This window comes from Mercurialis annua, linkage group LG6, assembly GCF_937616625.2.
Source record: "Mercurialis annua linkage group LG6, ddMerAnnu1.2, whole genome shotgun sequence".
Classification (NCBI taxonomy): domain Eukaryota; kingdom Viridiplantae; phylum Streptophyta; class Magnoliopsida; order Malpighiales; family Euphorbiaceae; genus Mercurialis; species Mercurialis annua.
Window position 1 is genome coordinate 29,449,043 of NC_065575.1, and position 14,105 is coordinate 29,463,147.

Here is a 14,105-nt window from a genome sequence, read left to right on the forward strand (position 1 = left end):
AATTAGAGCCAACACATCCCGCGGCCCTAGCTCATGAAAGATCTAGGGTTAAGGAGTATCAAACTCTAATCACCTATATACAAGATAGTGTCACCGCAAGTCAAAGGACATATGTACAATTATGAACTAGATGACATTAAATTGACTTCAATGAATTACCATGTATAAGTCATCTAGCGTCACTTGTTCGACTCACTCAACACCTTGAGTGTCCACATGTTTATTCTGATCCCCATCAAGTAGTATGAGACTCACTACTTCCTATAATTAGTAACTCTTACTAATTAGGAGAATAAACAGAGGTGACGATCTTTTCGGGATAATGCGATGCCCTTATTCGTAGGACCCCATCGATCGTGAACGATTATTTAGATCACTTGTATAATAGAATCTGTCACTCATATTCTTACTACCTTAAGAATAGATTCTATCACAATGTGATAAGGACAATATGTATTAAATAAACACTTAGTTGATGAGACACTTAGTTCAAATAAAAACATATATATCATTGCCAATGGGATTTGTCTATACAAAAATAAATACAAAATGGCCCTAGGGCACAAACTACCAACATACAAACGTTACGAAACAAATCCAAATGTTTCACCTTTTTAGCGATTTAAGCCAAACGTTTACGAATGTTAAGAAACCAATTCAAACATTTCGCATTTTTAGCAATTTAAGGCAAACGTTTACAAACGTTAAGAAACAAATCCAAACGTTTCCCCTTTTTAGCAATTTAAGCCAAACGTTTACAAACGTTACAAAACAAATCCAAACGTTTCGCCTTTTGAGCGATTTAAACCAAACAATTAAAACGTTACGAAACAAAACCAAACGTTTAAAATGTTACAAAATAAATACAAACATTTCCCATATTTAGCGATTTATGCCAAACATTTGGATTTTTTTCTTAACATTTGTAAACGTTTGGCTTAAATCGCTAAAAAAGGTAAAACGTTTGGATTTTTTTCGTAACGTTTTGAACGTTTAGATTGGTTTCGTAACGTTTTAAATGTTTGGCTTATATCGCTAAAAAGGTGAAACGTTTGGATTCGTTTCATAACGTTTGTAAATCTTTGGCTTAAATCGCTAAAAAGGTGAAACGTATGGATTTGTTTCGTAACTTTTTAAACGTTTGAATTGGTTTCGTAACGTTTTTAACGTATGGCCTAAATCGCTAAAAAGGTGAAACGTTTTGATTTGTTTTGTAACGTTTTAACGTTTGAATTTGATATGTTATGCTTGAAAACGTTTGTCTTAAATCGCTAAAAAGGAGAAACGTTTGGATTTATTTCGTAACGTTTTTATCGTTTGGATTGGTTTCGTAGCGTTTTAAATGTTTGGATTTGTTTCGTAATGTTTTAAAGGTTTAGATTAAATCGCTAAAAAGGTGAAACGTTTGAATTTGTTTCGCTACGTTTTAAACGTTTGGATTGGTTTCGTAACGTTTTAAACATTTTGATTTGTTTTGTAACGTTTTAAACGTTTGGCTTAAAGTGCTAAAAATGTGAAATGTTTGAATTTGTTTCGTAACGTTTTGAACGTTAGATTGGTTTCGTAACGTTTTAAATGTTTGGCTTAAATCGCTAAAAAGGTGAAACGTTTGGATTCGTTTCATAACGTTTGTAAATATTTGGCTTAAATCGCTAAAAAGGTGAAACATATGGATTTGTTTCGTAACTTTTTAAACGTTTGAATTGGTTTCGTAACGTTTTAAACGTATGGCCTAAATCGCTAAAAAGGTGAAACGTTTGGATTTGCTTTGTAACGTTTTAACGTTTGAATTTGATCTTTTACGCTTGAAAACGTTTGTCTTAAATCGCTAAAAAGGAGAAACGTTTGGATTTATTTCGTAACGTTTTTATCGTTTGGATTGGTTTCGTAGCGTTTTAAATGTTTGGATTTGTTTCGTAACGTTTTAAATGTTTAGATTAAATCGCTAAAAAGGTGAAACGTTTGAATTTGTTTCGCTACGTTTTTAACATTTGGATTGGTTTCGTAACGTGTTATAAATTTGGATTTGTTTTGTAACGTTTTAAACGTTTGGCTTAAAGCGCTAAAAATGTAAAATGTTTGAATTTGTTTCGTAACGTTTTAACCGTTTGGATTTGTTTTATAACGTTTTAAACATTTGGATTGGTTTCGTAACGTTTGTAAACGTTTAGTTTAAATCGCTAAAAAGGTCAAATGTTTACAACGTTATGAGACCAATCCATACGTTTACAATGTTACTAAACCAATCCAAATGTTTAAAACTTTACGAAACAAATCCAAACGTTTCACCTTTTTAGCTATTTAATCCAAATGTTTACAAATGTTACTAAACCAATCCAAACGTTTGGTTTTAAACGTTACAAAACAAATCGAAACGGTTAAAACGTTACGAAACAAATCCAAACATTTCACCTTTTTATCGAGTTAAGCCAAACGTTTAAAACGTTATGAAACCAATCCAAACGTTTTACCTTTTTAGCGATTTAAGCCAAATGTTTACAAACATTACGAAACAAATCCAAACGTTTCGCCTTTTTAGCGATATAAACTAAACGTTTAAAACGTTACAAAACCAATCCGAACGTCTAAAACGTTACGAAACAAATCCAAACGTTTCGCCTTTTTAGCGATATAAACTAAACGTTTAAAACGTTACAAAACCAATCCGAACGTCTAAAACGTTACGAAACGAAGCCAAACGTTTCTCCTTTTTTAGCAATTTAAGCCAAACGTTTCCAACGATATGAAACAATTCCAAACATTAAGAAACAAATCCAAAACGTTTCACCTTTTTAGCAATTTAAGCCAAACGTTTACAAACGTTACGAAATCCAAACGTTTAAACCGTTACGAAACAAATCCAAATATTTCATATTTTTAACGATTTAAGCCAAACGTATACAAACGTTACGAAACAAATCCAAACGTTTCACCTTTTTAGCTATTTAAGCCAAACGTTTACAAACGTTAAGAAACAAATCCAAAAGTATCAACAGCTAAAAACATTACGAAACAAAACCAAACGAAACCAATCCAAACGTTTAAAACATTACCTAACAAAACCAAACGTTGACAAACGTTACGAAACAAATCCAAACGTTTCACCTTTTTAGCGATTTAAGCCAAACGTTTACAAATATTACGAAACCAATCCAAACGTTTCACACTTTTAGCGATTTAAGGCAAACGTTACAAACGTTAAGAAACAGATCCAAATGTTTTTTAGTTATTTAGGCCAAACGTTTACAAACGTTACAAAACAAATCCAAACGTTTCGCCTTTTTAGCGATTTAAGCCAAACATTTAAAACGTTACAAACAAAACCAAACGTTTAAAACGTTACGAAACAAATCCAAACGTTTCACCTTTTTAGCGATATAAGCCAAACATTTAAAAACGTTACAAAACAAATCCAAAGGTTTCATCTTTTTAGCAATTTAAGCTAAACGCTTAAAACGTTACAAAACAAATTCAAACGTTTCACCTTTTTAGCTATTTAAGCCAAACATTTAAAACGTTACGAAACCAATCCAAACGTTTATAACGTTACGAAACAAATCCAAACGTTTGGCATTTTTAGCAATTTAAGCCAAACTTTTACAAACATTACGAAACAAATCCAAACGTTTCATCTTTTTGGCGATTTAAGCCAAACGTTTACAAACGTTACGAAACAAATCCAAACGTTTCAATCGCTAAAAACGTTACGAAACAAAGTAATACAAAACCAATCCAAACATTTAAAATGTTGCATAACAAAACCAAACGTTTACAAACGTTAAGAAGGAAATCCAAACGTTTCACCTTTTTAGCGATTTAAGCCAATAGTTTAAAACATTATGAAACAAATCCAAACGTTTTACCTTTTTAGCGATTTAAGCCAAACTTTTACAAACGTTACGAGACAAATCCAAACGTTTCACCTTTTTAGCGATTTAAGCCGAACGTTTAAAACATTACGAAACAAATACAAACGTTTAAAACATTACGAAACAAATCCAAACGTTTCAATCGCTATAAATGTTACGATACAAAACCAAACGAAAGCAATCCAAACGTCTAAAACTTTACGAAACAAAACCAAACATTCGGAAACCTTACGAAACAAATTCAAACGTTTCACCTTTTTAGCGATCTAAGCCAAACGTTTACAAACGTTACGAAACCAATCCAAACATTTCACGTTTTTAGAGTTTTAAGCCAAACGTTTGCAAACGTTAAGAAACAAATCCAAACGTTTCCCCTTTATAGCGATTTAAGCCAAACATTTAAACCGCTACGAAACCAATCCAAACGTTTAAAACATTACGAAACAAATCCAAATGTTTACAAACTTTACGAAACAAATCCAAACGTTTCACCGTTTTAGCAATATAAGTCAAACATTTACAAATGTTACGAAACCAATCCAGACGTTTCGAAACAAATCCAAACGTTTCACCCTTTTAGCAATTTAAGCCAAACATTTATAAACGTTAGGAAACAAATCCAAACGTTTCACCTTTTTAGCGATTTAAGCCAAACATTTACAAACGTTACGAAACAAATCCAAACGTTTCACATTTTTAGCGATTTAAGCCAAACATTTACAAATGTTACAAAACAAATCCAAACGTTTCAACTTTTTAGCGATTTAAGCCAAATGTTTAAAACGTTACGAAACAAATCCAAACGTTTCACCTTTTTAGCTATTTAAGTCAAACATTTACAAATGTTACGAAACCAATCGAAACGTTTCACCTTTTTAAAGATTTAGGCCAAACATTTACAAACGTTACGAAATCCAAACGTTTAAAACATTTCGAAACAAATCCAAACGTTTCAATCGCTATAAATGTTACGATACAAAACCAAACGAAAGCAATCTAAACATTTAAAACGTTACGTAACGAAACCAAACGTTCGCAAACCTTACGAAACAAATTCAAACATTTCACCTTTTTAGTGATCTAAGCCAAACGTTTACAAACGTTACGAAACCAATCCAAACATTTAACATTTTTAGAGTTTTAAGCCAAACGTTTACAAACGTTAAGAAACAAATCCAAACGTTTCCCTTTTTAGCGATTTAAGCCAAACATTTAAAACGTTACGAAACCAATCCAAACGTTTAAAATGTTTCGAAACAAATCCAAACGTTTACAAACTTTACGAAACAAATCCAAACGTTTCACCGTTTTAGATAACCAATCCATACATTTCGAAACAAATCCAAACGTTTCACCCTTTTAGCGATTTAAGCCAAACGTTTACAAACATTAGGAAATAAATCCAAACGTTTCACCTTTTTAGCGATTTAAGCCAAACGTTTATAAACGTTACGAAACAAATCCAAACGTTTCACCTTTTTAGCGATTTAAGCCAAACATTTACAAATGTTACAAAACAAATCCAAACGTTTTACTTTTTTAGCGATTTAAGCCAAACGTTTAAAACGTTACGAAAAAAATCCAAACGTTTCACCTTTTTAGTTATTTAAGTCAAACATTTACAAACGTTACGAAACAAATCGAAACGTTTCACCTTTTAAAAGATTTAAGCCAAACGTTTACAAAAGTTACGAAATCCAAATGTTTAAACCATTACGAAACAAATCCAAACGTTTCCCATTTTAAACGATTTAAGCCAAACGTTTACAAACGTTACGAAACAAATCCAAACGTTTCACCTTTTTAGCGATTTAAGCCAAACGTTTACAAACGTTAAGAAACAAATCCAAAAGTTTCAATAGCTAAAAACGTTACGAAACAAAACCAAACGAAAACAATCCAAACGTTTAAATTATCACCTAACAAAACCAAACGTTTAAAAACGTTACGAAACTAATGCAAACGTTTCACCTTTTTAGCGATTTAAGCCAAACGTTTACAAATGTTACGAAACCAATCCAAACGTTTCACATTTTTAGCGATTTAAGGCAAAGGTTTAGAAACGTTAAGAAACGAATCCAAACGTTTTTTAGCTATTTAAGCCAAACGTTTACAAACGTTACAAAACAAATCCAAACGTTTCTCCTTTTTAGCGATTTAAGCCAAACGTTTAAAATGTTACAAACAAAACCAAACGTTTAAAACTTTACGAAATAAATCCAAACGTTTCACCTTTTTAGCGATTTAAGGAAAACATTTAAAAACGTTACAAAAGAAATCCAAAGGTTTCACTTTTTTAGCAATTTAAGCTAAACGTTTAAAACGTTACAAAACAAATCCAAACATTTTGCCTTTTTAGCTATTTAAGCCAAACATTTAAAACGTTACGAAACCAATCCAAACGTTTAAAACGTTACGAAACAAATCCAAACGTTTGGCATTTTTAGCAATTTAAGCCAAACTTTTACAAACATTACGAAACAAATCCAAACGTTTCATCTTTTTGGCAATTTAAGCCAAACGTTTACAAACGTTACGAAACAAATCCAAACGTTTCAATCGCTAAAAACGTTACGAAACAAAATAATACGAAACCAATCCATACAATTAAAACATAACAAAACCAAACGTTTACAAACGTTAAGAAGCAAATCCAAACGTTTCACCTTTTTAGCGATTTAAGCAAATAGTTTAAAATATTATGAAACCAATCCAAACGTTTTACCATTTTAGCGATTTAAGCCAAATTTTTACAAACGTTACGAGACAAATCCAAACGTTTCACCTTTTTAGCGATTTAAGCCGAACGTTTAAAACATTACGAAACCAATCCAAACGTTTAAAACATTACGAAACAAATCCAAACGTTTCCATCGCTATAAATGTTACTATACAAAACCAAACGAAAGCAATCCAAACGTTTAAAACTTTACGAAACAAAACCAAACGTTCGCAAACCTTACGAAACAAATTCAAACGTTTCACCTTTTTAGCGATTTAAGCCAAACGTTTACAAACGTTACGAAACCAATCCAAACGTTTCCCATTTTTAGAGTTTTAAGCCAAACGTTTACAAACATTAAGAAACAATTCCAAACGTTTCCCATTTTTAGTGATTTAAGCCAAACATTTAAAACGTTACGAAACCAATCCAAACATTTAAAACGTTACGAAACAAATCCAAACGTTTACAAACTTTACAAAACAAATCCAAATGTTTCACCGTTTTAGCTATATAAATCAAACGTTTACAAATGTTACGAAACCAATCCAGACGTTTCGAAACAAATCCAAACGTTTCACCCTTTTAGCGATTTAAGCCAAACGTATACAAATGTTAGGAAAAAAATCCAAACGTTTAACGTTTTTAGCGATTTAAGCCAAACGTTTACAAACGCTACGAAACAAATCCAAACGTTTCACCTTTTTAGCGATTTAAGCCAAACATTTACAAATATTACAAAACAAACCCAAACATTTCACCTTTTTAGCGATTTAAGCCAAACGTTTAAAATGCTACGAAACAAATCCAAACGTTTCACCTTTTTTGCTATTTAAGTCAAACATTTACAAACGTTATGAAACAAATCGAAACATTTTACCTTTTTAAAGATTTAAGCCAAACGTTTAAAACTTTACAAAACAAATCCAAACGTTTCTCCTTTTTAGCAATTTAAGCCAAACGTTTAAAACGTTACGAAACCAATCCAAATGTTTAAAATGTTACGAAAAAAATCCAAACGTTTCATAATTTTAGTGATTTAAGCCAAACGTTTACAAACGTTACGAAACAAATCCAAATGTTTCACTTTTTAGCGATTTAAGCCAAACGTTTAAAAATTTTACCAAACAAATCCAAACGTTAGAATCGCTAAAAATGTTATGAAACAATACAATACGAAACCAATCCAAACGCATAAAACGTTACAAAACAAATCCAAATGTTTCAAAACATTACAAAACAAATCCAAATGATTCACCTTTTTAGCGATTTAAGCCAATCGTTTAAAACATTATGAAACCAATCCAAACGTTTTACCTTTTTAGCGATTTAAGCCGAATGTTTACAAAAATTACGAAACAAATCGAAACGTTTCCCCTTATTGGCGATTTAAGCCAAACGTTTAAAATGTTACAAAACCAATCCAAACGTTTAAAACGATACGAAACAAATCCAAATGTTTCACCTTTTTAGCGATTTAAGCCAAACGTTTACAAACGATATGAAACCAATCCAAACGTTTAAAACATTACGAAACAAATCCAAACGTTTCACCTTTTTAGCAATTTAAGTCAAACATTTACAAACGTTACGAAATCCAAACGTTTAAAACGTTACGGAACAAATTCACACGTTTCACATTTTTAACGATTTAAAACGTTCACAAACCCATTAAGAAACAAACCCAAACGTTTCACCTTTTTAGCGATTTAAGTCAACCGTTTACAAACGTTACAAAACAAATCTAAAGACTTCGCCTTTTTAGCGATTGAAGCCAAACGTTTACAAACGTTACAAAAGAAATTCAAATGTTTCACCTTTTTAAGGAATTAAGCCTGTCACGACCCAAATTATTGAGCCGCGACCGGTGCTAGGGAATGAGAGTGGTAGCTCCGAAACTCGTAGCAAGCCTAAATTTACTAAAAAAGTTTCTTAAAATACAACATATACCCAAACGGGAGCAAACATATAAACAAATATTTACACTAGATATTTAAATATCCACGTGGGCTCTAGTTACCGTACCACGTACGAACTGGCCTCATGGGACTATATACATACACTAGTGTATCAAAAACATATCACCGGCATCTAGTGCGATAAACACACAACGTACGTAGCCTACATAAACATATAAACATAGACAACAAGTAAAACAATAAACCAAAATACACTGCTGATAAGGCCACGACTCTGTCGGCACAGAACCACTACTGCAGCACTACGGAAGTCAAAAAGTCAAGAACTATACATGTACTTCTGACTTCCGGATTCCAAAAATGATCTCTAGCTAGGTCTATACACTAAGCACATGAATAATTTAACAACAACAGGGTCAGACTATGCCGAGTGAGTTTGCACTTTACTAACTGTATTATAAAATAACATCGCATTTCAATAAAACATTAATATGAAAATATATAAACATCAAGCATTTGATCCGTTCGAAACTAATGGCCTGAGACTTAACAGAACCTACTTATCACGTATCATATATATTAGAATTCAGTTTGATCATTTAACCTTTGGCCCAGTCCCGAGATAGTTCCACCGAGTTCAACCGTTGCCAATCTTTTAATCCCAAGTTGAGGGTCTCGAGATAGTTCGACCGAGTTCAACGCATTAGATACGGGTCCCGAGATAGTTCAACCGAATTCAACCTCGTATCTATTATTTTGATATCCAACTTCTATATTCTTATTCGTGCGCACCTATCATATCATCATTACTGATCGAAACATACTGGACTGACTCAGTTACTGGTGATCATACAGCCTATTGACACGCAATAGGTAACTGGTTTCTTCGGATCGCACACAAGATTCTTACATATAAGATTCAATCAAATCATATAACATATCGACAAATCATATATAATTAGATACGTTCAAATAATAAATATATATATATATATATAAGGTATAATATCAAATAACTTTTATAGATAATACACGAAAGTAAACTGCAACTCACATGAACAATTATCCAATCTATAACGTGGTCGATAAGATAATATGCTCGTGCTAGCCCACGTCTGGTGACCTCACCGATTGCTGACACGTCTGTTACATATTAATATATGTTTTATAGTTAGACGTGAATTTCATGTTTACATGCGTAGTACTACTAAGGTCTAAGTTTAGGTTGGTTTAGTTCCATTCTTAATATCATTCGTGAATTCGATAATCCTTAATTTATTTGTGGATTAATGAATACCGCTTCTCGTATCCCAGATTCATGTATCCTTCTTAACTTTTTCCACTATCGTTAATCACTTAAAATGTCGAGGTTAACCCTAATTTTTAAGATATTGGGGGTCCTTAATTCATCATTAGGGTCTATCATTTGTAAAAGTGTCTCAAATCAGCTATGCGGGCGCACAGGAGGCACTGTGCGTCCGCACAGTATGATGTGCGTTCGAACATCCAGGCTGTGCGTTTGCACAGCGCAGCTGTGCTTACGCACAGTTCTGGAATCTCAATTTCTGGCCTCTCTGACACTCCTCAACACTCCACACGCATAGTAGACACCCTAATCTATAAAAGCCGTAATTTAGATTTTCCGAAAACCTCGAAACCGACCTAGTTTTGACGAAATCAGTGTAAACGTAACATTTAAACTTACAACATCCATTATTCCTCCAATTTTGACACCAAGAAATCATATCTTACATTGATTTGAAGCTTGAGATTGATAGAGCCTTTAATTCCGAAAAGATCGACGCGAAAATCACTCGAAACAGACTCCAAACGACGAAACCGCGGCTTGACGAAGTTAATCGATGGAAATGAATTAGGGTTTTCTGGATTCTTCTTCTTTCTTCACTTGATTCATATTTCTCTCTTTATATATTATGGCAAAAGTACCACTAAGGTCCTTGTTTTCTTTATTTGTCACAAATCATTTATCAAACTTTTTCTTTATTCAATTTAATCCATCGCTTAATTAATTAATACCTTAATCATTTTGTATATGTATTATTTATATCCAATAAGTAATACGAATCCAAGAATTAATATTTTCGCATCAAAACCCTGTATAATTACGATTCTCGAGAATTAATTGGTTAATTACCACTTTAGTACTTAAACTTTATTTTATATATTTTCTTGACATTTTCCTTCTAGTCCCAATTCCAACTTTTAAACTAAGATATAATATTAAATCTCTCGTAATTATCTTCCTGAGATCAACCTACAAAAGTTTTATTTATCTTAATTTCTCGAAAATCTTTCTGATATCGCCACTCAGGCAATTCAAAACTGGACACGTGGTCCAATTAAGTAATTTAAACTTACGGGGTATTACATTCTTGGGTTAATTCCATAAAAAATCAAGAACTTTACACGAGGTTTCATTTTAATCACGACTTTTAAAAATTGCCATATAAAACTATGACCTTTTATTTTTTTTCAGATCTATCACCGATTATTTTTCGGTGTATTTTCACCTTTCATTTTTTTTCAAATCAGCCGGATTCCGGTTGCCACGTCAGTAAAAATACACTGAAAATTAATTTGGTGATAGATTTGAAAAAAATTGAAAGTTGATGGTTTTATATGGAAACTTTTAAAAGTCGTGATTAAAATAAAATTTCGTGTAAAGTTCGTGATTTTTTATGGAATTAACCCTACATTCTTCCCCCCTTATAAAAATTCGTCCTCGAATTTTCATATAACTTGCTATCATCCTAGAATGTAGTTGTATCTTCTTCTTAGTATCCGTTAATATGCATCACTTCATTCTCACCAATTGGCTCTTTATTCATCTATAACTGTGACTCGGCACGTTTTACTTGTTAATGATCATGTCCTTCTCATAATGTCTTTTCGTTATGGCATGACTGAAAATCTTCTCATTGTTACTCTGGTTCAGTCTTTTGCCTTTCCAAAATAGTGTGTCTTTTGATGTGTCTTCAAAATCGTAGTTCTTACGCCATCACCATCTAGTCGGGATTTGCTCCTTTTGCTGTCATTAGTGTCAGGTAATCTCTGATTAGTATCTTCTCGATTTGTGTAGATCTTGATTAAAATACTAATTGCACTTATACTTTTGTAAGTATTCATCCTTATACTCATTAATCTGAGGTCATACCTCTTTCTATTATCTCATGTTATCTACCCTCTTGCTTCTCTATTTACTGTTTGACATTCGATTTTTACTTTAAATCCCATTTACTTTAGTCGCTATTCCTTGGTGGATTAGATCCAGTACACCTTTTACTATTCTTAATTTCTCCTTCTTTTTCTTCTTTAAGTTATACTGAGCTTCACGTCACTTTGTTAGTTACGAACCGTTCACCGTTTCTATAAATGTTCCGCTTCACGTTAATCTTAATTAAATACTTCACGTAGTTGTCTTTATTTGTTTTTATTATCCACATTCTTATCTTTTTCACCCTTTCTTTCTTTTAATTCTTGAAGACCATCTCCAGCTTTCTATCGATTTACTAGTCAATGTTGTCTTGTCCTTACGTTTCGATTCTCCATTTACATTAATCTCATAAGAGCCTCATATGTCTCTTCAACACTTGTCTTTAGACCTTAACTAATCTACTAAATTTTCATGACTCATCCGCTTTCGTATTTAAGTTATTCTATAACCGATAACTTCATAAGTTTTAACCATAGTCCTTTTCACCAATTCTTCATACGGTATGAGCAACTGACATCCTTATCCTACTTCTTTCTTTCTCACTTTCTAATATTTCCTTGACTTCATTCTTACTTTCACTAAGTATCGTCTTTATACTTTATCTCCTTTATACTTGTTACCATCGTTCTTCAATTTATTATTACATCATCTTCCGCCTTTTCTTCGAAGCGTTTCAGACTATTCATGACGTTTAAGTTGTGCTTAATTTTATTAATTCCAAGACTAGGCGATAGTTTCAACTTCAGCATCCCATACACTTTATATTTCTTCAGTACTTATAACATGGTCCTAATTGTCCTTTATAAAACTCGGCTTTCTTGTACTATTACCAACATTCGTCTTTATAACTTCGTGGCTCCTCATACGTAATTCATTCCAATTCATTCAACAGTGATGAAGTATCGTCTTACCCTTTACTCATCGTATCTGTTATAATTTCCATCTGTTTACTATAGTCCTTATGCTTCTCTAATCATCGTGATCATTCCTCTAACGTACTTTTTGATCTTTTACTTCTCTTCTCATCTTGTGAAATCTTTACTATGCATACGTATCTTTCCATGCCTTCTTCATGTTGCTTCTCATTCTTACCTCCTCTTATGTATTTCCCGATCCTTCAATTTCAATTTCTCATAACATACAAGATTATCTTTATCTTTTATATTTCATCTTCCTTTGTCTAATTTAACTCCCACTCATTATATCTCTTTCTTTGATATAAAGATAAATACTGCATCCTTCAAACATGCTAGTGCATCATATCTTGATCGCGTATACCTTCCGCTACTTTTAGTACTTTCCTAAGCGCTCCTTTACTAATACAACTCCTTTTTTACGTCTCTGATAACCCAATTCAATTCAAAGTTCCTTATAACTATTATTGTTGCATCTGTCCTCTCATTATACTTGTAAATTATGTATAGATATTTCTTTCATTAAGTGCTTTATCTTCGATATCTCTCCCTATAGGCATTAGCTATACAATACGCTATCCTATAGGCATATCCTAATGGTTATATTTTATTATGCAATGCTAACATATATATACACAGCAATGTAAACACATAAATACAAATACACAAAACATATCAATCAACTAATACCTGGGGGTGCCTGATGTGGAACGCTAGACTCCCTAATAACTATACCAGAGCGTCGCCCCCTAACTCTTCTATCAACATTGCCTCCACCCCTATGCACAAATCTGGAGTTAGTCCATATAGCAGGGGCTCGACTTGTGTAGACTGGGAAAAACTCACGCCTGAAAAAGTAGGGTCGAATGGGATTGTCATCCCATTCGCGGTCACTCTCTATCCTACGAGCCATTGTTGTAAGAGTCCTAAAATGCTCGTTGACGTGATCATACAACTCCACAAACTCGGGTTACAAACCCCTAACATACTTACGGTTAGTCTCCTCGTTGTCCTCGTTAAGCTCTGGAACTCCATCGACCATACGCAAAAAGTCAGAAGACTACAGTCCTACTGAAAACATTCCCCTAGAAAAGGAGCGCATCTGCCTCCTAACTGGACTTAAAACATCTTGTGCCTCATTGTTTCTTATCTCGACACTCTCTCTTAGACTGCGGTATCTCTGCACGTCAGACCAGAACCGCTCACCTTGATATTCCTCAACATCAGACTCATATGACAGTTCCTCTTCTTCAAAGTCCTCCTCCTATGGATCTTCTTCTGATTCTTCCTCTGGATCCACCTCTGAATCCTCTTCACTTTCCTCACTGTACTCTATCTCTGGTGAGTGAGTCCGACCTCTAACCCTAGAAGATCTTACATCTTATGATCCTGACATAAAACCATTCTGATGGATCTCAGGTGATCCCCTAGTATCTGTGTAAAATC